Source organism: Motacilla alba, chromosome 1A (genome assembly GCF_015832195.1).
Source record: "Motacilla alba alba isolate MOTALB_02 chromosome 1A, Motacilla_alba_V1.0_pri, whole genome shotgun sequence".
Taxonomy (NCBI): domain Eukaryota; kingdom Metazoa; phylum Chordata; class Aves; order Passeriformes; family Motacillidae; genus Motacilla; species Motacilla alba.
The window spans coordinates 71226683-71252635 of NC_052031.1; the positions used below are offsets into that span (position 1 = coordinate 71226683).

The following is a 25953-nucleotide window of genomic DNA, read 5'->3' on the forward strand; positions in this document are numbered from 1 at the left end:
AACAATACTAGCTAAGAAGAGAGCCCCTCTCTCTTTGCCTCAGTGTTGTTATAAAGAAATAATAAGGTTTGTGTGTAGGTGTGACATCTTTATATCTACTCTGAAAACCTTCCACCAAAAGAGCACTAAAAAGATGATGAAGTGCTGTAGATTTGTAAAAGTGGACTCTTTAAGGCAGCATTTAAGTGTGCAAGATGAGAACTTCCTTCTCCAGAGCTCATTTAAGATGGTACCCATGAACTCCTGACAGGAGAGGAGTGTGTGCTGTGAGTGTGTGCTGCAGGGACAGCCGCCATCCAACCCTCAGCAGCCCTCAGGTCAGTGCTGCTCTGCCTGCGGAGGGTCTGTCTCCAAGGGAGAAAAATCTAATAATCCAAGGGAGGTGTGGATGTTAATGCCCTCTTGTGCAAGTTGTTTTGCCAGGGGAAAACCTTCATGGGTGCTTCTACAGCAGCATGGAAGTCGAGGAGGCTTTGCATGCAGCCCCGTGGCAGGACTTGACCCAACTCCTCTGGCTCATGATCTCAGGAGAAAGAGTCTGATTTTTTCCTCATTCATGAGGAGGCTGGGTTTTTTTCTGCTGAGACTGCCTTTGTTCAAAAAGCATTTTGGTGTTTCTTGTGTTCGGAGCATACCATGTCCTAGCTTCTTCCAAGTTGAGCACTGCACTTGCTTTCAGTGTTGGAAAGCCAAAGCTCTTGTAAAGATTTAAAATTATCTGATAATATTTAATCAGTTCATAGATTGTGTGTGCTTGAATGGTAAGCACTCCTGAAGAGCTTGCACCTTTAAAAAAAAAGTGAAGTACACTGATAATATTGCAGTGTGTGGAGAGGTTTAAAATTATTGGAGCACTTAATTTTTTCTATAATTGCTTCAATTTGAAGGGAACTAGGCAAAATACCAAGCTGCAAATGAGTTGCATTAATCGAAAAATTCATCAGTCAGAAAGTAGGATTCAAACCAAAACACCCAATTAGAACAGGGGGGTAAAAAAACCTCTAAACATCTTGGCATTAAAGCCTTAAAGGGATGAGCCTCCTGTCCCTCTGTGGTGGCTGCTGGCTTCAGGGGTTGTTAGTAGAGTTTCACCCTTGCATTTCACTGAGACAGCAGAGCAGCCAAGGTGGGGTCAGAAGCTCCAGTGCCCAGTGAAAGCCTGGCCCCTTGTGATGTGCCTCAGTGGGCAGCAACCCAAGGTGAGCACAGATCAGCTAAAACTGACAATAAGATGAAAAATTCAGCAGATACCTTATGGCAGGTAAAGAGCTTTTTGGTACCGTGCAATTAGATTTCATAACGATTTAATGAGCCTTATTGAAAAAGGGAAAAGTTGTGTCACTTGGAAGGTACCAGGAAAACCAAAGCACAAACGAGGCACGTTGCTGCAGCTGAGGCGTTTTTGAAATTTTCATGTCAGTAAGTTTGCCATTCAAAGTCAAGTTTGGCAAATAGTCTGTTTTTTCTGGTCTGACATATCTGGCATAAGCAGTGATTGTTACTAAACAAGGGAGAGCAAAAAAGAATTTATTTTTGAGAGAGGATGGAATACTAAGAGTGCATATTATATTTCACTGGAATTTAGCAGTTCCAAATGATTCTTGACTACATGTGGTCGCAGTGCAGTGCAGGGAAGGTTTCCATACACCAGCTTTCACTGGTTTTTGGCACTGGCACCCAACTTTCAGTGTGTACAGAGTCCTGGGACAGCTCATGGGGCTGTGGACATACCTGTCTTTCTGAGCCTTGCTCACCCTTTCTTTGCATCGCGCAGAATATTTCATGGTGCAGTGCTTTGGAAGGATGTGAACAACTAAAATGATCTTTTAGTAAACCATGAGTGGAGAAAAGCTGTGTGCTTCCTTTTGATTTGAGTCTACCAATCTAATGACTCCTTTCCAAGGCCCACACTCCTTTTGCTCACACAGGAAAATGCTGTGCTTGGTTGTGGGATTGGGCTGGATCCAAATGGCCAAAGGTTGGAGGGCTGGAAACCTGCACCCCAGTCCCTTTGCTGGGGAACAATAACCTGACCTGCACAAAAAAACCCTGTTATTTGGCTTGAATGAGAAGTGATTGCTGCCTCAGAATCAAATCTCAGGATGGTTTGTAGCCTGGTGTCTCTGGGGGGTGCCTGGGGATGCCCAGTGGTGGGCACGAGCAGCAGGTGGAGGGACATCTCTTGGGGGATGAAACCAAGGAGCTGCAGGAGGTGTAGCTTTCTCCTCAGAGCTCTTGTCTCTCCTCTCTGTGGCTCTGGGAGGACTTGGGCTGTGTGCCTTGTGCAGAGCTCCGTGGAGGTGGCATTAGGTTGGAGGTGGGCACAATAATAAATTGGATAATTTAAATTGTCTGTCATCACCTCTCAGTCAATAAGGTAGGATATTTACAGAATGCTCCTGATCCCAGGCTGGTTTTTACAGCTACGAGTGCTTTCCTTTGATTTGCCTCACAAATTGGGCCCTTGGTCTGAGAGCCAATCTGAGCTCACCTGAACGTAGTGGTATTCCCTGTGAAACAAGAGGTGGCTTTGGAAGAGCAGAAGCACAGTCTGGCTAAAAAACTCAGCACAGATAATTGAAATTGTGCAGCACCTCTCCAAAGAAGGGAATGGAGGATCAGATTTTAAGAAACTTGAGTGTTACTTCAGTCAGGGCTGGAAGAACTTCCCTGGACTGCTGCTGACATTGTCTATGAATTTCTATCACACTTACTTTGTTTTATCAACTTCCTCACCAGTCCCCACCTTTCTTGTGGTGTCCCCTTTTTGTGCCCCATACCCATTAAGTTTTCCTCATTCTGATTTTTTGGCTGCAGTCTACCCTGCTAGTGTGCTGCTATTGGCCTGAGCTAATACTGTGAGAAATTATTTTCATGTGCTTCTTCCTCTTCAGAAATGTGAGAAATAAATATTGCTAATTTCAAATTCTAGAGTGCTGATTACCAATAGAGATGACCCAATTGCATGTCAGATTTTTACACCTGATACTCTGCTTCCATTTGTTTCTTCCCCCTTCTTTATTATCCTCCCTCTTGCTGGTGGTGATGAAAATCATCCTTGGGAGTACATATACTCTGGAAGTTGCTATGCTGGAAATTAAGACTTTAAATAGTCAGGGGTTTGGATTTTTTTTCCTCTTTTCTCATCTGCACTTAATCCTATTTTTGGTGCTGAAGGAAAGTGAGAGGAGCACCAGTGCCTGTTGGCTTTACTGCAGTTCCACTGCATTTGGATTAACCTTGGGCTCAGTTTGCTTGTGTTTCTGATCCACTCATCAAGGTGGGTACCAACTCACAGAAATGAAACCCCAAGTGTGGTTTTGGATGGAAATTTGCCCTTCTCTTTTTGTACTGGAAATGCATATTCAAATAATAAGAGTAATTGGAATTTACTTTTTGGTGGGTGTCCCTTGCTTTTAAGAGTTACAAAGCTGGCTCAGGTGCTCTGTTACTGTCTCTCCTGTGTCTGTAAGGTATCTCTGAATACCTGTGAACATTTCCTAAGATTATTCCTCTTCTGGAAATAACTACTTTGGTGCAAATACAGTGCTGAATCCCAAACGTTTGGGCAATCCTCTCTTATCCTGCTTTAACATCCCTGCAAGGGCTCAAGTGCCAAGGGCTTCCTGCACCAGTTCTCCCTCTGTGCTCTGTGGCTCTTCTGTGGTGTCCACAGCTGAAATGGGTGGTCTAACTCGCTCTCTTTTGAACGCAGATATGGGTTATTTTCATGCACACACTCATTAATCTCCCTGAGCCCTGCCAAGCTCTTTGAGCTACTTTCTCGATTTAATTACATGTTACAGAGTTTCTGGGCCTTTTTTATAGTTCCTGAAAAAGTGTTTTAATTTTAAGTGCGTTGTGTGACATTTAGCTGTGTGTCTGGTGTTAAGAGGAGGAGTAAATATGAGCAAGTGATCTCTGCAATTTTGCATTAATGCCCTCTGTGAACTGCAGGTTTTTTTCAGGATGTCGTATAAACTTACCCACGCTGCCAAGTATGGGAATGAGAGGAAAGAGTTTCTTTCCAATTTGTCCATTTTAAGATAGAATAATCATAGAATAGAATAGTTTGCACCACTGGCAAACATTGTTTTTAAAACAGGGGGCTCAGTCCACACAGGATTTGATGGGAAGTCCTGCCAGTTCTTTCATTTCAGCAGTCATGGTACAGAAGTCCTTTTTCCAGCCTTTTAAAAAATGGGGAATGATTGTGGGCTCCTTCAAAGTGCCTGTGAATAGCAGCTGGGAAAAGCAAGGGGTTCTGAATAGGCTTGAACTGACCCAGGGGCTGAGATTTTGCTGGGAAGTTTTTGAAATTTCTACGGAGCAACGAAGGTCACAACACATTTTGCTAAGTACCAATCTGGTTTAGAATCCACGGCCTGAAAGATGCAAACTGCTCCTGAGTAAGGACTTTAAGGAGGTGCCAGGATGGGATGTCACAGTGCAGAGCAGTCCCACATCCTTCCTAGGGCCTGGCAGCTGTGCCTGCAAGCCCATGTTTGAGTTTTTAATGACACACCCTGCCACATAAGCATCAGCTGAGGTTCACAGCCTGTTTTTCTGTGACCCTATGGAGGCAATAGCAGAACTGCAGCATCTTATCCAAATACCTATATCAGTTTGGGGTTTAGTTTTTGTTTGTTTTTGGTTTTTTTTTTTTTTTTTTTTTTTTTTTTTTTGTTTTGTTTTGGTTTTGTTTTTTGTTTGGTGATTTGGGTTTTTTTTTTTTCAACTGCTGTGTGTACAGTAGATGGAGGGGGCACTTTAGCAGCCAGATGAATAAAACCTATGGATTCTGCTTGTAGAATTTGTTCCTCAGAGAAGAAAGCTATCCTGCATAAGGAACTGACTCCTGGAGTGCTGCACCTCTGCCCTTGCTGCAGCTTGGTGGTGTGCAGGGAATTTACCAGGGGCACAGGAGCTGCCCAGCAGGGGCTGTGCATGCCTGTTTGTGTTAATTCCCAGAAAAGCCTTTGGGGGAGCCTCACTGGGGGGTTTTACCCTGCCTCAAAGGTACAGTGATGGCTGGGTCCACTTTGGGGCCAAGAGCAGGCTGGTGTTTTTTATACTCTGTGAAACTGTCACACGAGGTTGCGGATGGTCTAAAGGATAACTGTTGGAAAGCAAAGGGGCAAGGGGATGGATGGAAATTCCATCAGGAATGCTGGATACAAAGATGTGGACAAAGCCTTGAGGCTCTGTCTGGGAGAACTCAGGAAATCTGAACCAGAGGTTGCAAGGAGATACACCCAAGGAAGAGCCAGAATCACTCTGACTCCCTTCCACGGTCTTTCCCTGGGCATTTGTTCCCAATTATTGCCAGAGAAGGGAATGCATGGGCTTTTTTTCTGACTGTGCATGATTTTTTTGTCCAATCCCTTGAAGGTCTTCTGAAATCTGCTTTATATGGTTGTGAGAATGGAGTGGAGCAGAACTGCTGATAGTCTTCATGGTGAGAATTTCCTACTTGAAGTTGAAATAGCTTTGAACTACTTGATGACGTGTGCAGCCATTAAAAAAAAAAGAACCCAGTATACTAAATGCCATTGTTATCTTTTATTATTAGACTTGTGTTTGTAGAACCAGCTGTCATAAAGCAAACTGAGAACTTGACTGCTCGAGTCAGAGTCCATTAAAATGGGCTAAAGGCTGAATATCCTCCATCAGGCTGCTTGCTGTTGTACTCAAGTGTGCTCAGCTATGAGCACTGCTCCTCTGAGACCTTCATAAAAAGAAGGTGAGACTTTTTAAGACTCTCCTGCTGTGTAAAACTGATCCACAGAACTGACTGTGCAGCAGGGAAATACTGATAAGGGATTAATGATTGTTGCAGTTAGCTGCCATTTGTAAACAACAGGACAAAAAAGCTCAACTAAATATTTATTTTTTAAAAATTTACCTTTATAGTCTCCATTTTAAACGATGTCTTACAGTATTTCCTAGGAGCGGAGGGTCTGGATTATGCAGTTATGCCTCTGGTTATGCAGGGCTAAGATCAGCAGGGCTGCAGAGCAGCACAGGGTTTGTCCCCTAGGATCCAGCTGCAGGCCTGGAAGCACACTTTGTTTGTGTGCTAGTCTCAGTTGCTCTGGGCTGCAGCCAGAGTTTCGCTGCTGCTTGAGGACAGAACTGTCCTGTCAGGGCTTCTGGTGGTGCAAAAGGCTGCTGGGCTGCGTGCTCTTCCAGGAGGTTTTAAACACATAGTGCAAATTAAATTGGTGTCTAACTTAGCATCAGCACTGCAGCTTTCCCTCCTGGAACCTGGTCTTGCTCATCTCAGCTCGTGCAGAGGAGTTGGTGACAAAGCCCCTCTCCTGTGTGAGCAGGAGCTGGGTTTGAGTGCTTCCGTGGGGTGGTGTGTGCTGCTCCCTGGGCTGTGGGATTGGCACAGACCCCTTTGTTTAACCTGGCACACCAGTTAGGGGCTTACCTTCTTTTCCAATGTCTGTCTGGTTTGTTTTCTCCAAGTGATGGGCAGGCCATTCCCAAGCAACCCTGATACTCTAATTGATCTGGTTTTGGAGCTCACGCTGAATTCAGTAGATGTGCTGGGGATGGAACAATCACAGGATCAGGACAATGTCTATTTAAGCCCAGGCAAGTCATAGAAAAGTGTCTTTTTCCCTTCTTACCAGCAGGAAATTGATTTAATGCTTTTCAGACTCCCAGTATATTTATTAAACTATTATTTATTCATTTAGTTACTTCTATTATTTAATTTTATAAAAAAATTGGACTTTGGTCCTTAGAAAAAAGAGTGGAAAACACTTGAATTTTTTTTTCTCCTCAAAAAGTACATATGTTCTTGCCTCTTTTTTTAAGGTACAGTGTTGCTGTGCACCTTGGAACAAAAGTGACTAACAGCTCTCAACAATAGGAGAGGAAATAATGGCAGGGGTAGCAAAGACATGAAGAGTTTTGAAAAGCAATATTCTTCAGTGTGGGGAGAGTAATAGAAGGTCAGAACAAAGTGCGATAGAAAAGCCATTATGAAGGGAATGGGCAGAAATCTGGTTTTATGTTGATGTCAAGGCTTTGGATTTGTTTTCTTTCCATTCTGAAGAGTTTTATTTAGTTTAATTCAGATTATTATTATTATTTACCTTAATGCTTGCAGCTTTACCAGGTGTGATTGTAACGCTGCACAACTGTAAATGGCTGGGTTTGAGAGACTTATTTATCTTTCCTTTCTTATTTGGAACCTTCTGTATAATGAATCCTTAACCAAGAATTACTGTTTAGCATTATTTACTCAGTGCTACAGAAATACAGAAGAGTAGCACCACACTTTGCTGCTTATGGAGGAGGGTGGGTGCTCTTCAGAGTATTTCGTGTACCATTGCAAACTCCTTGCCAGGACTTGACTTGCCTGAGTCTGCAGCCAGTGTTGAAATCCACACTGACCTCCATGCCAGCAAGGCTAAATCAGCCCTGACTGCTCTTGGTAAATCATCCTAGAACTTGTTCTCTTACCCCTAATTAAGTCAAAGACATTCAGCCCTCATCAATTATTGCAAAAGTATGTTTTGAAAATATGAATGATTTAAAAAAAATCACAGATTCATACTGGGTATCAGTGCTGAAATCCATGCTCATTTCCTTTTGGTTTTTTCCTGGGAATACAATTTGGTATGATGGGTTGCTGATGTAAAGCACAGTCCTCCTCTTCCCTTTTCCCTGTATGTAAAGGCAGCAAAGTTGGCCAATACCATTTAGAATCAGCATCCTTCAGGCACATCTTTTTGCCAGGATTGTCATTGGCTGCTCAGCAGTCCATGTGTCCATTTAGCCAGTAATTTGGCCTCTATCAAATCTAAATAATATCTAGTGGCTGCCTGTGGGGAGAGCCTGCGCAGCTCAACTTTATTTCCTTTCTAGTGCACTTCATTCTTTTGGCCATTTTCATTTCTCCCAGCCATGATAAGATCCCCCTGTAGACAGTGCTGGAAGTCTGGAAGGTCTGCAGGAATGTCCTCCCAGAGCTGTTAAGGACATCAGGCATCCATTTCAGCAAACAAATGGGCAGAGCCCTGGGCCAGTCCCCTGGGTGGCTTCATGCAGACCTTTTATTTCTGAAGTTTTTTAGGGCAGCTATCAGAGGCTGTTGCTGGCCTTGTTTTGTAGTAGGGGCTGGTGATCTAAAAGCACTCACACTTTCTCTCTGCTGCTATGGAATGAAGTGCTGAAGGTCTCCTTTAGCTCGGGGCCAGATGAACTTTGCTGAGCTCCACCACTGCCATGGTAGAGGTTAGCCTCAAGTGTAAGCAGGGAGTACAGCAGCTGCTCAAAAGATGCAGGTCCCCGAATAAACAACTTACTCCTTTCCCATTTCCTGGTCCATTATGCTCAGGGAGGAGTTTTCTGTTTTCTTTTATGTGTCTTCATTTGTTTTTGCCAAGTGCACTTAGCAGATGAGAGAGTACCCTTCCTTGCCTTTGCTGGATATCAGCGTTCTGAAAAATGGACAAAAAAACGCATTTGGACCCTGTTTTAGGTCCAGAGGTTGGAATTTCAAATAGTTGTAATTGAAAGTTTTGCTTACATTTTGAATTAAGTTTACCTTTTTCCTCTTGCCTTTGTTTTTTAAATTTGAAGTTGTTAGACAAACATGTTTCTTGAAAATTGTTTTGCCACTGGGGAAAGGAAATGTTTTCAATATTTATATCTAATTGAAGACTGGCTTATCCTTTTCCTTTCCTTTTTTAACCTCTCCAAACATGTCCATTTCAGATTCCTTCTCAGCTGTCTCAATTTCCCCTATGCCCTTTCTGGTTGACTTTGTTGGCGTGGTGCATTCCTTTTATGGAGTTGTACATTTTTCAGTTTTTTATCCTTCAGTGGATTATTCAGATGGGATTCTTGGCTGCAGACGTGTGTTTGACTCTGGGTGCCAGTGTGGGCTGCCATCTCTGTCATGGGAAACTGGGCTGGTGTCCTCCTTCCCTGAGGGAGCCAGCACAGGGCATCAAGGTGGGAAGCTGTCCCTTGCCATGAGCGGGGCTCTGCTGCCAGAGGAGACTTTTTACGTGTTGTGGCACATGATAGGGCTGGGAATTGGTTGGAATCCCTCAGCGGAGGGGGTGTTGAACTGTGTGCCTGGGGTTCTCCCCTTGCTGTGCACGCCAGGCTTCCCAAAGCTGTGTGCTCTGTTGTTTCTGTGTGCAGGTCCTGCATTTAAGGAGGGTGAAGGCATCTAAAGCCAGCACTTCAAACCCTGAGTGAGCTGAACAGGGAGCACATCTCCCTTTAATCTAATTGAGCATTGGGTAATGCTCCTGAGTGGGAAACTGGAAACCAAGCTGCGAGAAAAAGGGGGAAAGAATAAAATAAACCTCTTGTTTGTGGCCTTCCAGTGCCTGAAAGGAGCCCCTACAGGCATGATGGAGTGAGGCTATTTACAAGGGCCTGGGGTAACAGGACAAGGGGAATGGCTTCAAGCTGAGTGGGTTTAGATTGGATATCGGGAAGAAATTCTTCCCTGTGAGGGTGGTGAGTACAAGAAACAGGCTGCCCAGAGAAGCTGTGATTGCCCCTGGATCCCTGGAAGTGCCCTAGGCCAGGCTGGATGGGGCTCTGGGGCAGTGGAAGCCTCCTCCTTTGAGGAGGGCTTGGAAGGAGATGGTCTTTAGGGTGCCTTCTGAGCCAGGGCTTTCTGTGTTTCTGTGGTTTTGTGGTGGTGTTCACAGCCTCCTCTTCTGTTGCAATGTGCCAGGGGAGTTCAGGTTGGACACCAGGAAGAGGTTTTCCCTTGGAGGGTGGCCAGTCTGTGTTACAGGTTCCCCGGAGAAGTGGCCGTGGTGCTGAGTGTGTCAGAGTCCAGGGACTCTATGATGCTTTCAGGATGTGGTTAAGTGTCAGGTGGCCCTGCAGGGAGCTGCACTCAGCAATCCCTGTGGCTCTCTTCCAGCTCGAGGTGCTCTGTGATCCTGTGAATAGCTCCCAAACTGCTGTGAGGAATGACAGACTAACACTCACCTATACCACAGCCCTGAGAAAATCTCTCGAAAATCATCTTTGCTGTGCCTCCAGGTCAGACGGGGTCACCTCTCAGTGCTCCGTGGCTCAGCTGCTGTTCCATGCAGACACAGAGTGGGATCTCTGCTTTTCCCATCCTGCAGGCTGCTGGGAGTTTATGGTCCCTCTGTGGTCCTTAAGTGGCACACTGATCCCAGCTGGAAGAGTTTACTCACTGTTTACAGCGTGTTCCAGGAGAAGTATTCTTTGCACATACATGCTAGATCTTCACAGGGATCATGTCATTTCCTAATGAGATCCAAATGACAGGCTTGGTACTCACAGTGTTTTGCCCCTCTGCCATTCTTCAATCCTCTTTGCACATCTTTTTTTCCTTTCTTTTCCTTGCTGTCCTGTGTCAACTGCACTCTGTAGCCATTGCCATCCACAATGCATCGTTTCAAAGCAATAAACTTGTTACGGAGAGCAGGATGGAGAGGATTAAACCAATTCCAAGCATTTGGCCACTTGCTTGGGCAGGTTTCAGTGCAATCCTACCAATGTCACGAAACACAAAATAGCACAGCAGCAGAGTCTGCTTTGCCACAGGGAAGCCCTTGCAAGCAAAGCCACCCATTGTGAAATATTCTTGATAGCTCTTTCTAGCTTTTAGATTAAATAAATATACCAGGGTTGGAAACTCAGTCCTGTGTTGCAAATATTCTTCATGGCAGTGTCAACTAGGAATCTTTTTTTCTTAATCCAGACATGAGCATTTCTCACCTTTTAATTCACTGTAAAGGTCATAGAAACCAAAAGCATAGTTGAAATTGTAGAGCCATCACTGAAGGCTAGAGTTACTGCTTTAATTTATGGTTTTATTCCCCACCCCTCCCTGAGATTGTTCTATTTTTTGTCTTTGTCTCTCTCTCTTACAGGTTTACTTTTACATTTAAGTAAATTGTTATTCTGCACTGCCTACTTCAAGTGTTACAGGAAAACTTACCTTGGATTTCTAATACATTGAAATGACTGATTCTTAATCTAATTGCAATTTGTTTAACTTTACGTCCAGTTTAGAGCTTTGAACTTGTTGTAAAATGCCACATAAAGTACTGGGTGTTCTTGTACTTCCTAATTCTGTCTGGCATTTACAACAATTCTTTCACTATCTCTGAGGGTACAGCTCCTGACTGTGCCAAGGCAGACTCTGATCCACTCCACTGCTATGAATAGGAGTCTGTCCATGGCCTTCAGTGAGACTCGATCCAGGCTCTTTATTGCTTCACCTTCACAAACGGAATTCCAGGCCATTCTCCATGGTAAAGTCTTGGCAGCACTGAAGTGAACAGGATATTTGCTGTGGTATTCAAAGGAGCCAGGATTCCAGCTAGAATATTTAACATCTCACCGTCAAAAATAACCGATTTTCAGTCCTTGCATGTCACTTGGGCATTTTGCTTTACTACAGACGTGGGTGATTAAGGTGAATTTAATGTCCACATTGAAGCTTGATTAAGGTCAGAGTTACTATTGGATAATTGTGTACTCTATGGCTGTGGAGGAGAGGATTGACTCAAGTTTTTAATTTGCCCATTAAAGGAAATCCTGTGATTTGTCTGAGTCAAGGGGATCCCATCCCAGTGATATCTGACTTGGAATCTTGATGTGTGTCAATACTTGCTTGTGGCTAAGAAAAGTGCATGCAAAAAGGGCACAGACTGTGGTTAAATCTAACTGTAGGTTTATTTATGTACATGTATTTTATGGGGCAGTGTTTCATACCCTTGTGAGCCAGCCAATGACCCCTGAGAAGTCTGATGGTGACTGTTCTGGTAGAGCCCTTGTGGGGAGATTTTCCATCTGTGAGCTGAGCGTTCCTCCTGTAGCATTAATGGCCACAATCAAGAGCAAAATCAAAACAAGAATCTTGGCTACTTAGGAACCAGATGCAGATATGATATCCTGCTTATGCCTCCCACACTTAAAATTGCACCTTATATATACTTAAAGTGTATTAAAGTATTAAATATACCTCAAATAGATATAATATTAAATATATTTAAAAGTAAATATATTTCAAAGAGAACCTGGTGGGTAGCTAGGTGAGTGGTTTGGTTTGAGTCCTTAAATTAGTGAAAATAAATATTGGATTTGGTGGAAAGCAATGACAGTCTTGTCTGAATTGTTCCTGTATTTTTCTGTTCATTTATTTCCAACCAACTGAAAAAAAGAGGGAACTTGTTAATGTAGTTCATGCATCTAATATAGAAATTCACTCATAAGATTTCTCTATAAAAATGTATTAGAACACATACACCTGTGCATATTTTTATTTATTACATTAGTCTGCACATCCGAAAGTCTCCACTTAGAATTTCAGAGACATTGCTCTATATTTCATAATGTTTGAATTTTTAATTTTTTTTAAAATCCTTTTCAGAATAACAGAGTAACTAAACTCTTAAACTGTTTCTGTCTGCCCCAAGGGTTTTTTTCTCTTCCTCTATGTGTTGAAGGGAAATCTGAGCCTCAGAACACTAAAGAGGAAAAACATGTCTCATCTACTTGTCACGGCATCTATACTTTGCCATTTTTTTGCCACCCAAATGTGACAGGGCAGCACATAAATGTGTGAAGTCTGTCACAAATGGCAGCCAGAGCTGGGAATTCAGGAAAATGAGCTTTGCCTTTTTGAGGCTTTTGCATTGAAATCCTGCGAAGTGCTGGGTGCCTCCTGCAAGGTTCAGCTGAGCCTGCTGAGCACAGGTTCAGGGGAGGTGTTCACCTTGGGGAGCCAGCCTGGGAAAGAGCAGCTCCTCCATGGAGCCCCGGGGTGTGGCAGTCACATCTTCTGGAAAAAAAATCCCTTTGCCCAGGATTTGTCTCCTGGGAAGCTGAGAAGCCTCAGGGAAAAAGGAAAACAATATTATCTGATTTGCTTCTGCTGTGTTGTGCTGCTTTGGAATGCATTTGCAGATTGTTTATCCAACTGGGGGTTGTTTGATTGGTTTCATGTGAATTATTTTGACTTAATGGCCAATCAGGGTCAAGCTGTCTTGGGAAAGAGTCAGGAGTTTTCATTATTATCCTTTAGCCTTCTCTATTCTTTAGTAGTGTTTTAGTATAGCATTCTTTAATATAATACAGTATCTTAAAATAATAAATGAGAGCATGGAGTCAGAGTCATCCTTCCTGCCTTCATCTGGGAACCCCACAAATGCAATACTGGGGGACCTGTGTGGGCTGGGAGAAGGTGCTGTGCTGCCTGTGCTCCCCTGTGGCTTGGGGATGGGATGGATCACAGTCAGGGGAGCCCCCAGCTGTGTGGGGCTCAGGAGGCCCCCCAGGTGTGTGTGGCAGTGAGGGCTGTGGTGACAGAAACGCTCTCCTCATCTGCAGAGGAGGGTGGTGGCAGGGGTGCAGCCCAGCCAGGGCCCTTCTTCCTGGCAGTGAGAAGGTGTCTGCAGTTCCCTGATGTGTTTTGTGATGGCTCCTTCTTCTGCAGTGCTGCTCAGGGTCTCTTTGTGCCCCACAAAGTGTGCTCACAGTAGGGTTCAGGATGATGTGGCCACACGGAGCAGGAGGACAACGCACTGCTGATCTGACACTCACACCTGAGGGGGAGTGCCTGTGCAGCAGGGAAGATGGGCTGGTTTAAATGGATCACATGAGTTTCCAGGTGTTTTGCCAGTCTGCAACCATTCAGAGCCTTTCTGCTCAAACCCCTCTGTGTATGTGTCTGCTTGTCTGTGTCCTACACACATGTATTTTATTGTTTCACCACGATCCTCTCTTACAGCCAGCCCTTCTGAGACACCAGAGGCTCTGTTTGGGCAGGAGGGCAGCACTGCCATAGGGTTTTGCAAGCGTGACAATATTCTACCTTCTAGAGCGTGCTCTCCTTTTCTTCCAGCAGGCAGGGGTAGGTCTGCTCCCTTGCTTGGAGGGCAGGTTGGGAAGCAGGTACAGCAGCAAGCAGCTTGTCTGGGGTGTCTGGCAGCATGGGCAGAGCAAGGGATGAGCAGCACGAGGTGTGGAGTGGGCACGTTCACCCTGCAGCCTGTGCTGAGCATCTCCTGTGGAGGCAGGGGAGGTTACATGGGGAAGGGAGGGGGGCAGACTGGAATGCAAACATCACTGCTATCCTCAGTAAGAGATTCAGATCTCTGTGTTGGCATAAAAAGGTCATTTTGGGCCTGAGGGTTTTGACATTGTTCCTTTAAGTTAGACCCACAACATAAACTATTTTCAACACTTGCTATGAAGAACAAATGACCTTTAGTAACTTGCCCAGAAGACAAATGGTACGTTAACACAATAAATGTACTTTGCTAGTATCGTGCTTCTTGCTTTAATTCTCAATTAGAAATGTTACTTTTCCCTCTCCCTTTTACACAAAGGACTGCACTTTCATACTTTGATTTTGTGACAGAGATTTCCTCATCCTCTGTGGGATTGGTAACATTCCCTGATAATTACTGGCTATACAGTAAATTTCCTTCTGTTCAGGGACAGCATTTTGTGCTCATCTGCTCTGAGTGGTCAGGATGGAGGGGATCTGTGAGGGAAGGAGGGGATAGTTCACAAGCATCACCAGCCACGTCTGCTGCAAGGGCACAGGAAAGGGACTCAAAGGGACAAACAGTTCAGAGACCGTGCTGGTGAGTATATTTCTTGTTTGACGGAGCTTTTTCAGCATGTGGAGACAGAAATGAGACTGAAAATTAGAGATGAAATTATTTCAGTTTACATCAGTGAAGGCTGGAGGTGTGGACGTTGGCTTCTGTGTGGGGAAATGAAGGGCTGTCCCTCTTCTCCGTGCTCGTTTTTATTTTTATTCCAGTGAAGGTTTCCAGCCTTTGCTGTGTAGCTTGCTGCCAAGAGCTCTTTGGAGGACCTGAAGGTGCATCCCTGCTCGTGTGAGTGTGGAAGGGCACACACATTTCTGCTGGGCTTGCTCTGGTGGTGGCTTGGCCAGCCGCTGCTCTCTGACAGTGTGGTGCAAGAAAGGGAGCCCACACCTTTGTGCTGGGGAGGAGAGCAGGAAAACAAGGAGAGGGAAACACCAGCTCTCCTCCAGGCAGTGCTGCCTTTCCTAAAAAAAAAGGCAGAGAAGGAAGGTGGACATCGAGGTGTTTCCAGAGATCTGTAAAGTTTTGTCGAGGGGATGACAGCAAAGATGGCAATCAATACCTGGAAGAAGGGAGAGGGTGTTGATGGTGGAATTTAGCAGATCAAGAGATGGCACAACAACCAGAAAATATTTAGAAAAAGGACGGTGATTTGTCATCCCTCGGAGTCACGATACACTTTCCTTAGCATTAATAGTGTTTGGGATGTGAGAAGATCTAGTGCCTAATGCAGAGGCTCGTTTGACACCCCATAAATGTTGGTTAATTATTTCTAGGGCTGGCACAGTGCTCTTCATCCCAAAGGGATCTAGAGCACTTCACACAAAAGTAGATTTTTCAGTTTGCTGATTGGTTTGAGGATTACAGTTGTTTCACATCAAATAAGAACATTTTGGAGAAGGTGCTTTTTATTCTTTGAGGTGGGGACAGTCTTTTGTTTCAGCTGAACAGAAATTATTTTACAGAACCAAAAATGAGAGCTGTCTTTTGAGTTTAGGATCATAGATACTTTGGGACCTCACAGACAGCGTGCTTGTAAAGAATGTTTAAGCAAAGCCTCTGGAAATGAAAAATTTAAACACTTTAAGTTTAAATAGCCCTTCTACATCTCCAGAAGTGTTTGTTTCTTATTTTTCATCAGACTGACAACTGATTCCAGCCTTATTTTATACATAAATTCATCATCTTTTCATATTTTACACATAAATTCATCATCTGATTTCTTTTAATCAGCTCTAACAGTATTCTATTTTTTTTTTCCCAGCTATATGTTTCTGCCCTTTTATGATCATTGAAGGGGGACTTAAATAAAGCTGGAGCAGAGTGCTGCTCCAAGGCAGCTTTAGTAGGGAAAAGCTGAGCTGGGGAGAAGGAGCTTGGAGTGGAAGGAAGCAAGGGAGAATGAACTGAAAATGAGGGGAAGACTGGAAAGGGATGGACAATGTGAGGAATGGTGATAGTTACTCCCCAGAGTAAAAAACAGGAGCAAGGAAATAAGGATTAGGGGTAGGGAAATGAAAAGGGGAGTTGAGAAGAAAAAAAAAGCTGACTAAAAAGCCAAAAATAGGACACTCCACCTTTAGTGAATGCTTTATTTCTCCATTTTCATGAGAAATGCCATGTCCTTCTAAATTTGGAAAGGAGGATAGGATGGCTATTTTTAGGAATTACTGATGTTCCTGGCTGCTTACGATTTTGTAGTTACCTAGAGAAAAAAGGAAAATACAACAACAAAAAAGTTAAAGGAAGTCAAGAAAGTACTTTTGAAAAACAGAAACTTAGTAATATCTAAACTTTCAAGTGGTGTGATTCTAAAAGCACAGCGTAACACCCATGTTCCTGAAATTTTGTGTGAATGTTATGGGTGTAATCCTGCAAACACTCAGGTGTCATTGGCAGGTGTTTGTTTTGGTTGTTTTTTTTTGTTTTGTTTTTCTTTTCATGGTAACTGATATTCCTGTGCAATCAGGTGGCTTCAGAACCCAAGGACTTGAGAAAAAGTCTCAGTCTTGCTAGACTTGTGCTAAGAAACCACAGAGGTTGGGTGGCCTCTTTCATGCTGCTCTTCAGTCCCAGGAGGGAATTCACCCTTGGAAGGTTTTTTGGAGTGATTTTTTTCTTCAGACATTGCAACTGGGTGTGCCTGGTTCCCAGCTTAGGGAGCCTGGTCTGCATTTGTGTAGCAGAAAAGACAACTGGAAAATTAAAAATTCCTTCTGCCAATTCCTCCATCTCACCTTTAAGAAAAAATTTACTCAAAACGAATCAGTTTGAAGTGATGTACTCCTCTAATGGCCCTCCCAGAGCCCCTGAGGCAGGTTTTGCTGGTCTCTCTTTTGACTATTCATCCTTTTCTAGAGCAACACTGTGAGCTTTGGGGATGTGTTTGACCAGCAGCCTCACTGAGGCACTCGTGGTGTGAGAGGGGGAAAAAAAAAGCCCTGGGTCAGCAGTACAAACAGCTGGGGAAGTGACACCAGCATGGTGGTGAGGCTGAGGATTTCTGCTCTGCTGCTGATTTCTAACCACCTTTTTGAAGGGGTTTTAGATGTGGACTTTCAGATGAGCTCTTTGAAGCAGACAAAGCTATGCAATATTTTTTTTCACAAGAAAAACCAGGAGGGAAAATCAAAATTATTCTTGCTCCCAATCCCCTCCTCAGTCAGTCTCTCTTCCCTCAGCATGGTGTGTGCAGAGAGGGATGTGGATATTGATCAATATTTGCGTGGTCCAGCCACACCAGAGCTGGGGGGAAGTTCTCTGTGCAGGGAACACCATTACAGTGTTGTCACTAACCCCACGTGTGGATGGTTTTTAATGACATATTGTGTCACCTTACCCCTACTGATGTCATATTGATGACATTTTAATGACATAGTGTCACAATCCTTACCCCGGTTGGTGATGTCAGGGGGCGTTTTGTTACTTAGAGAAGTTGGGTGTTCTCTCAGATATTTCCCAGGTTCTTCCGTGGTTCTGTTCTTGCTTGGGCAGCACAAAGCTCATAAATGGTTGTAGGACTGTTAATGCTCTCCATGTCATTCTTGTTCTTAGGTTTTTTTTAATACTGCACATATTATTTATGCAGTTGAATGTCTTAATTTCAGTTTAGCTCTCTATCTCTGGTATTTTACTTCAAAGTCCCAAATTCCTGCTTTTCTTATAGGTCATTACTGAGGTATTTTTAGACAGCAATGTTAGATGGTAATTATGATAAGTGAAGTAAAAACAGTATTAATTTTGGTTTATGAAAAGTCTGTGAAAGTTTTAAGTGGAGTTTAAGTTTGCATATTAAGAATAATTTTCCTTCAGGAGTAAGAAATTAAGAGAACTTGGGTGCAAACATGATAGAAATGTTTATAAATTTGATTCATAGACAATAGTTCAGAAAAAGATGCCTGCTTGGTCATGGGGAGAAGCTGAAAGCCGGTGGTATTTGTTTGCTAGAAATGCTGGGAATGTGTTAAAATGGTGTGCTTCTGGAAAGGGGTGTCAAAGACAGGAGAGAATATCCAGTGCAAACGTCCAGGAGGAGCTGAAGCTTTGTTCTCCAACATGCAGTGACCTTCTGAGGAAAATGGGACAAAGGCAGTCCCCACAGACCCAGTCTGGCTGTGCAAGCAGCGTGGAACAGAATGAGGGTAGAAAATGGGGCTGCCACCTTGAAGGTGAGACTGCTTTTCTGAGAGGGAGCCAAACAAAATATTAATCAGCCCAATGCGTTTCCCAAATTCTGTATTTTGTGTAACTTCAGGAGAAAGCTTGGTTGGTTTTTTTTTTTTTTAAATAAGTGGCAGAACTGTAAATCAGTAACGTGGCAGTAGTAAATACTTGGTAATGACTCAAGTGTCATTGTCTGACGTGTGAGCCTGGTGTCAAAGCAGTCAGCGCTGACATGGCAAGCAGGGAGGGCTCCAGCGAGACAGAAGTGTATGGCAGGAACTGCACAGCCTTCCAAGTGACCTCTCAGTCAGTGTGGGAGAGTGTCATCACAGGGGGTGTGCACCAGTTTCACTAGAGACACCGTGCAAAATCCATACTGTCAAAATTAACTGCTGCTCTGCTGGGGAATATTGTTACTTCTTGGGTTTCAGCAGTCGTTGCCCAAGCAGGATTCATATACCAGTTCAGGAAACATCTCAGATTCCTCTGAAAGAAAAACAACTTCCTTTTTAAAATTTTTTTTCCAGTTTTCTTTGCAAATTCATTCTCCTGTTCATCTGCTTCTCTTTAGCATGTTAATAATTAAGTTGTGCAGTCTCTTTTCATTGATGGCTTCCTTAGGCTTTTATTCTTTCCATTTGCTTGATTTTCTCCATGGAGAAGTTGTCTGGTGTGGCTCTTGAGTGCTGTGAGGCAAAAAGCCATCACTGCCAATACTGCAGGAAACGTTAAATGTTTAAACACACACAGACATGGGGCTGCTCTCACCCAGGTAAAAAGGAGTCTTGAGCATGAGCTGGTGCTGTGAGCTAACAGCTGCTGTGCGTGCAAAAACATCTTCCCCCCTCAAACTTTACTAACAGTTGTGTGGCTTCATCAGTGGGAGCAATGGTCGGAGGAGGCCAAGTGTAAACAAGGCACAGGTGGCTGTGCGTGGGGACTTTGCAAGGGCATCTGGACCTGTTCTGAGCAAAATTCATAGATCAAATCATCATATATATATATATCTATGATGGGATTGCATCCATCTCTCTATCAGCAATCCCATCACTTCTGCCACTGGGGGAACAGAGCTCCTTTTAATAATAGTGGGAAATGCTATGGAAAAGGTGTTAGTGCTGTGTGAGGGAACAGTGACTTCCCAAAGTCTCCATGTGTTTCTGTAGACCATGCTTTACCTCAGCTTGTTCTCAGAATAAGGAATATTCTGAGATCAGAATATTCTGAGATCAGGATATTCCTTACAGCATAACAGGCTGGGGCTCACAGGTAGTTAATATTTTTGATCTTGAAATGTCCGAAAATGATAAAAGTAGTTAGGATTGTAACCATTTTCTCCATTTAGCACAAAGCTGAACTATTGAGAGGCCAAAGCTCACTCAACCAGCCAGTCCCCAGCCCCAGTTTGACTGCAGAGGAAATCTATTACTCATTTCCTGCCTTACCTAAAATAAAGAACACCCTCTGCCCAGGACCGTGTCTAAGCAGACGCATCATCGCTGCTTTTTTTGGTGATAATAATAAAAGTGACAGAGGGGGATTCCCCTGAGTGTTTGATACTTTTCTGCTGGGTGGTTCCAGCAGTCCCAGAATAGCTGTGCAGGGTCTGGGCTGAAATGCTGGGCTCACCCTCCCTCTGGCTTCACCCTTCCTGGAAAGGTGGGTCCTGGTTCTGAGAAATAACCGGAGGGGCAGAGCAGGGGCAGACTGCAGTCTGAAATGCAGAAATAGATGTCATCAAGGAGCAGAAATGACACTGCCTCTTCTCAAACAAGGGCTGGGGGGAAGGTGCTGGACTGGCCCAGGTACAAATGCAGGTGCTGAGCACTAACAGCCCTGGTTCCAGGGTCAGCTTTTGCAGTTCCTAAAGCTGGCTGATGAGCTGCTGGAGGTTCTCAGTGGGGATTACACCTCAGAGAAATGCACTACTGATGCTGGAAATCAGGAACAGAACTTGTGCCAGCTCTCCATTTAACATGGGCCCTTCTAAGAAGCTGTGGACAGAAATATTCTGATTAGTTGTGTGAAAAACCTTTAAAATGCATTCCAAAATTGCAGTGTGCTCCCAAAGGGGGTTATGTCTATGTTGTCATGTTAATATCCAGACAACAGGCCAGCACTTAATTCTGAGAAGCAGGGTGTATTAGTTATCATCATGCTGACAACTCCAACATCATTCTCTAATGATTTAAATTAAAAAAACCCAGAGCCATAGCCAGCGTAAATCGTACTAATGCCAGAGCTAGGAGTGAAGCTCCAGTGGCACTCAGCAAGTGCACATCCCATGTGCTGTGGTGATCTGTGGTTTATGTTTGAAGGGCTGTGATGTGGTGATCCTGAGCTTGACAGCATCTACAAGCCCAGCAGTGTTAGTAGTACGTGCAGGAGAGGGGAAATTCAAAGGGCAGGTGCTGTGCTTGGGTGGTTCCCACTCAGGAAGGATCCTGTGCAGTGCCATGCCTTCGATATGAACACAAATATATTTGCCCTGCAGAGCTTGTTTGTCCTTGTGTGAGTGAGAAAGAGGTTATTTACTTTATTTATTTAGAATTTCATAGAATTTATTTATTTCAAAGAAATAAATGAATTCAGGAGAAATAAATACAGAAGTCAGAAAGATCTGTAGGTCTCAGTATTTGGAGTGGGAGAAGGAAATGGCTGCTGCTTTTGCAAAGCTTTTAGTGCTGCCTGCAATGGCTGGTGCACGAAGGGGAGCAGGGTCTGGGTGTTGTCAGTAACCCCGGAGTTGGGGCTTGGGCTGCAGCTGTAACACAGCCTCTCCCACCCAGCAGATCCACCCGTGCATGCACGGGGATGTGTTCATCCAGGAGGCACGGCACATGGTCCTTCCTGAGTGTGAGCCACCCAAGCACAGCCTCTGCCCTCTGGATTTCCTCCCTCCTGCAGAAGCGCCCCTAAAATGACAAATGAGTGCTGTGCTTTTTGTTGGGGAGCTCTTTCTGGGGAGGAGCCCCCTCCTGGGAGGGTTCAGGGCTGGCTCCACCTCTGGTGCTGGTGGCAGGGTTAACTCTGCCCTCAGCTCTGCAGACACAGCTGCCAGGGCACAGCGTGGACCAGGCTTTCAGGTTCATGGAGATGCTCTTGGAGGCTGAGCAGAGGTCACGGGGTTGTTGGCATAGAGCCATGCGTGGTAAAGCAGGCCAAGCTTTATTTTCCTCAGCGTCCTTACTTTGAAAGGATTGTGTGTTTTTTAGAGATGAGCTTTTTTAATTACATCTGATGTGTTAATTTCTCGCTGTGAGCTGTGCTGCAGCAGCATTGTGTGCTGTTGAGCAGCTCCTGGATTCCCCTCTGGAAGTGGCTGCATTTTCAGGGTTGAGATACCATGAAATTTGTGCTACCTGGAACGTGAATATGTAACTTTAATCTATATTTCCATTTGGCTAAATCTTAAATCTTTCAAACCTAAGAACCTTAAGATGAGATCAGGAGGAGGAGGAGTATGTAAAATCTCAGTGTTTTGAGTGAGAAATGTTTCAGTGTAACCAGAACTGCATTAAAGAGACAATGCTTATGCCACAGCGTGTCATTAAAATATTTCCACTTTTTTTTCTTATGCTGAAAGTATAGAAACAAAGTGAACATTCTCACTAATATTCAACTTTACATGCTGTCAAATGCTGCTCCTGTATTACCTGCTCAGGTTGTTTCTAGAGGCTTTGAGATCTGTAGAAGGATCAATCTTTGCTGAGACCTTTGGGGTGCTGCTGCAGCGCTTTGAGTGACTTTTCAGTTTGCCTATTTAAGTGCTGTTCTGGAGAGCTCTGGATCACTGTGATTAAGCCCATTTTAATAAATCTTTAACATGCAAATCAGCTTCTGAAGTTTGTGAACAACTCGTGGAAGAATGTGCAAGAAACCTGTGTGTGTACAGTATATGCATGTGAGTGGATATAAATATTTGTGTGTCTATGTATACACAGAGTGACAGAGACACATTATTTTGGTATTTGCTGTATTTCTGGTGTTATTCAGTGAGAGGCAGAGATTCTGCATCTCTATTGAAGCTAATTTTGTTGCCTGAAGGTGTGGTCTAAGGCTATGAATCTTCTCACATGTTCGTGTTTAAGTTGTTTTAAACCATATGAAAAATATCTGAAGTGCCAAAATGTTTAGGCATTCTAATCCAAATGATATGAGTAAGAAGGATAAGCATTTTTCATGTAAGAGAAGATTAAAGAAGAAAAAAAAAAACCAGAATTAAATCTGTTATACTTCACAATAAATAGTTTTGCTTCCAAAGTATCTGCTGAAGCCACCTGTGATGCATGCCCAGCCACCTAGGAGGCACTCCAAAGATGTAATCCTGACAAAAAAACATTTCCTTGACTATTTGTTCAATTACTTGTTTTCTTTTTTCTTTTTTTTTTTTCCCCTGCCTGTTTTCCTTCAGAAAAAATATTGCTTACAGGAGAAATCCTGCTTTTTTTTTTTTTTTTTTTGTTGTTGTTGTTGTTGTGGGTTTTTTTTGGGTTTTTTTTTTCACTTGGCTGGATTGGATTTACTGGGAGCTGCATCTCCAGAGAAGCAGGAGGCCAGTCAGGGTCTCTGAGTGGTTCAGACTGCAGGAGAGAACTGGGAAGTGGAAAGGACCCTGAGCAGAAGTGGCTGCAGTGCTGCATTTTACAGCAGCATCAGCAGAGGGGAGCTGTGGGGGGAATCTGGTTGGTGTTGTACTAGAGATTAGGAACACTAAAGGTAAAGGTGAATTCTGGTGATTAAACCTGTTTTAAGCTGTGGAGCTTGGGGTTGACTCAGCTCTGCCCTTTGTGAATCCAGCTGTCAGGAATGGCCTGTGTTGTCCCTTTTCTTTTGGAGCTCTTGTGAGGTTTGGATAGGACACTGCTCCCCAGTGTAAGAAAGCATCTTCCTCTTCAAAGATTCATTTTTGAAATATTCCTTCCAAAAAAAAAACAAAAACCCAAACAAAACCCAAACTGCTCACTAAGCTATAGTTTTGAGCTGAAATACAATGCCAGTAAACGATTTACTGTGAAATTCCTTTCCCATGACTTGCTTATCTGACTGTCTTGGTTTGCAAATGAAACCTGCTGCTTCTGTTGCTGATCCTGCCACTGCTGTCATGAGAGAGTTTGGTGTGTGCACTTGAAGCTCACTGCTGCTTTCCTCTTGTCCTATGCCAAAAGCTCATGTTCTGTGCAAAATACAGCCTGAATGGTGCAACTGAGGAAAACATGTTTGTGACAGCAAACATCACCAGCAGGATGGTGCAAACCTCCCCTAGGACAAGGGGCACTGCAGCGCTGCAGGACGTGTTCTGGGGAGACCACAGGAGCTATGGGAAGGTCCCCTTGGGCTGGGTGCAGGGTAGAACTCTGTGGCATTACACAGCCCAGCAGGGATGACCTGGCCTTTTTAAAAACCTCTGCAGTGCTAAACTCTCTGTGAAGCCCTAAGCAGTGCCAGGGCAGGGCTTGGCTGGGTGCCACAGGTGTTTTCTTGCTCTTTCTGAGTGCAGAACACTGGATGCCTGAGCTGCAGAGGTGGGACTTGGCCTTTTAAAAAACCTGTGCAGTGCTAAACTCTCTTTAAAGCCCTAAGCAGTGCCCTTGCAGGGCTTGGCCGGGTGCCACAGGTGTTTTCTTGCTCTGAGTGCAGAACACAGGATGCATGAGCTGCAGAAGTGGGACATGTTCTTCCTTCTCTTGGCCTTTCTAAAAACCTGTGCAGTGCTGAACTCTCTGTGAAGCCCTAAGCAGTGCCCTTGCAGGGCTTGGCTGGGTGCCACAGGTGTCTTCTTGCTCTTTCTGAGTGCAGAACACTGGATGAAGCTGCAGAGGTGGGACATGTCCTTCCTCCACTTCTCTCCACAGCAGCCATTTACAGATTCCCCATGCTGGGGGCTCAGTAACCATCCAGCCACAGTGCTGAGATGAAAATAGGGTTTTCTCATGACAGAAATTGAGATGAAAATAGGGTTTTCTCATGACAGAAATAACTGTGCTAACTTGGTTTTATTCCACTTTCTGAAAGTGTACCATGATTGGTGTGTCACCCAGATGGATTTATTCAAGCACAGTATGAAAATGGCCATTACAGAAATAGGCACAGTCTCTCCAGTGTTGATGTAAAACCTGACAGAGATGACACTGTAGTGGATGTAACTTCATAAAATCGCATTTACTGTTCTGCATTCAATAAAATCCTCTTATTTATTTAGCTTTTGGAACGAAAACATGATTTACTGCTTTTGGGGTTTGAATGAACATTAAACCTGAAGGTTTTACCAATGGAAAACATTAAATATGAAAAATTCAGTGATACTCTACAGAACTTTCAAATTGCAGGATACAGAATTTCTGCAAAATTCCCAACATATGTTATGTCTTTTTTTTAAGTAACCGTGGAGTGTTTCTCCTGCTATGGGAAGAATTTTTTGAAAAACTTGTATCTACAAAAAAAATCCTGCTTTACAGCGTACATTGTTTATTGATTGCCTGTAGATTGTTTTAATCTTATCCTACTTGTGTTGTATTCCCCATTATTGCCACACTTCTTGGTAAGGTAAATTATGCCATTGATTTTAACACCAAGTCATAACACAGAATTACAGTCAAGTGTACTACTTAGTTGAGACTTCAATTCTAAATTCTTCAATAAGCTTTTTATTTCAAGTTTTTAATGCCCAGTTTTGCCACACTTTTTTCCCCAGAACTTAATTTTTAGGAATTTGCTCATTATGATGGGCTATTTTTGTGTTTTGCTCCCAAGAAGTATGATAGTTAAGAAGGGCAGTCAGGTCTTTGGAGGCAAATTGTTGTGGGTTTTTTTTGGGTTTTTTTTTGTTGTTGTGGTTTTTTTTTTTTTTTTTTTTTTTGTTTTTTTTTTTTTGTTTTTTTTTTTTTGTTGTTGTAGTTGTGCTGCATAAAATTGCTGCTGAAAGCCTTTTTACAAGTGCAGCTGATAGCAGTGGTTAGTTAGGGTTTAACATCTGACTTTAAAGCATAATTGTCCCTCAGAAAATCTCCTGGAAGAGAGAAGAGTGCTCACAGACATGCACACACAGGAGAGAATGTGAGAGGTTGTGTGCTTGTTCTGTGTTTATTTTAGAGACTTCTGTTTGCTAAAATTGCCCTCTTAGCTGAGTAATTTTCTTTTTCATCATGTGACTTAAGCAGGAGGAACTGAAATCAAATGGAAAAGTTGGTAGGTTCTGGCTTCAGAAGTCAAATAGATGCTTTGGAAATGAACCATAGAATGCCCTAAGGTGGAAGGGACCCACGAGGACCATCGAGGGGCTGCAGTTGTAATTTTATCCAAATTCTTTTTTCCTTTGGTACAAAAAGTTGTGACAGGTTTTTGCACTAAGAGTGCTGTGGTGATTCCTGCCTTTGCCATTTGGTGTGTACTCTGGTGCATGGAAGAGTCACTCGGGCCACAGTGAGATGATAAAGCAGCTGCACGTGTGCCACTCTCCAGTACCATTTCTGACCTGGTGCTAGTGGTAGGTTAGTGCCAAAATCCACCTTGTTTTCTAACTCGCTGCCCTTTTAATGTCTTCTTTCCCACTGTGTATTTCTTGAAGGGGTATTTTGGCAGCCTGGGAAAGCTGCTGCATCTTTCTGCCTGCCTTTTCTCGGGCAGCACCGCCATTGGCCTTGTATGATCTGTGGGGTTTGAATGTTTGAAAAGCAGTGATGTGGCCTGGTCTAAA

General features: G+C 43.7%; 1 long non-coding RNA gene across 6 annotated transcripts in view; it reads left to right on the forward strand.

Annotated features, from left to right (window-relative positions):
• The window catches only part of LOC119707714, a 288774-nt gene that overhangs the window by 28007 nt on the left and 234814 nt on the right, over nucleotides 1-25953 (forward strand). The window contains exon 1 of one of the 6 annotated variants that reach the window (XR_005258824.1): nucleotides 5756-14624. The exons of the other annotated variants lie outside the window; for them this stretch is intronic. This is a non-coding gene — a long non-coding RNA (uncharacterized LOC119707714). Of the gene's footprint in view, nucleotides 1-5755; nucleotides 14625-25953 lie in introns of those variants that run through there. 6 annotated transcript variants of the gene reach the window in all.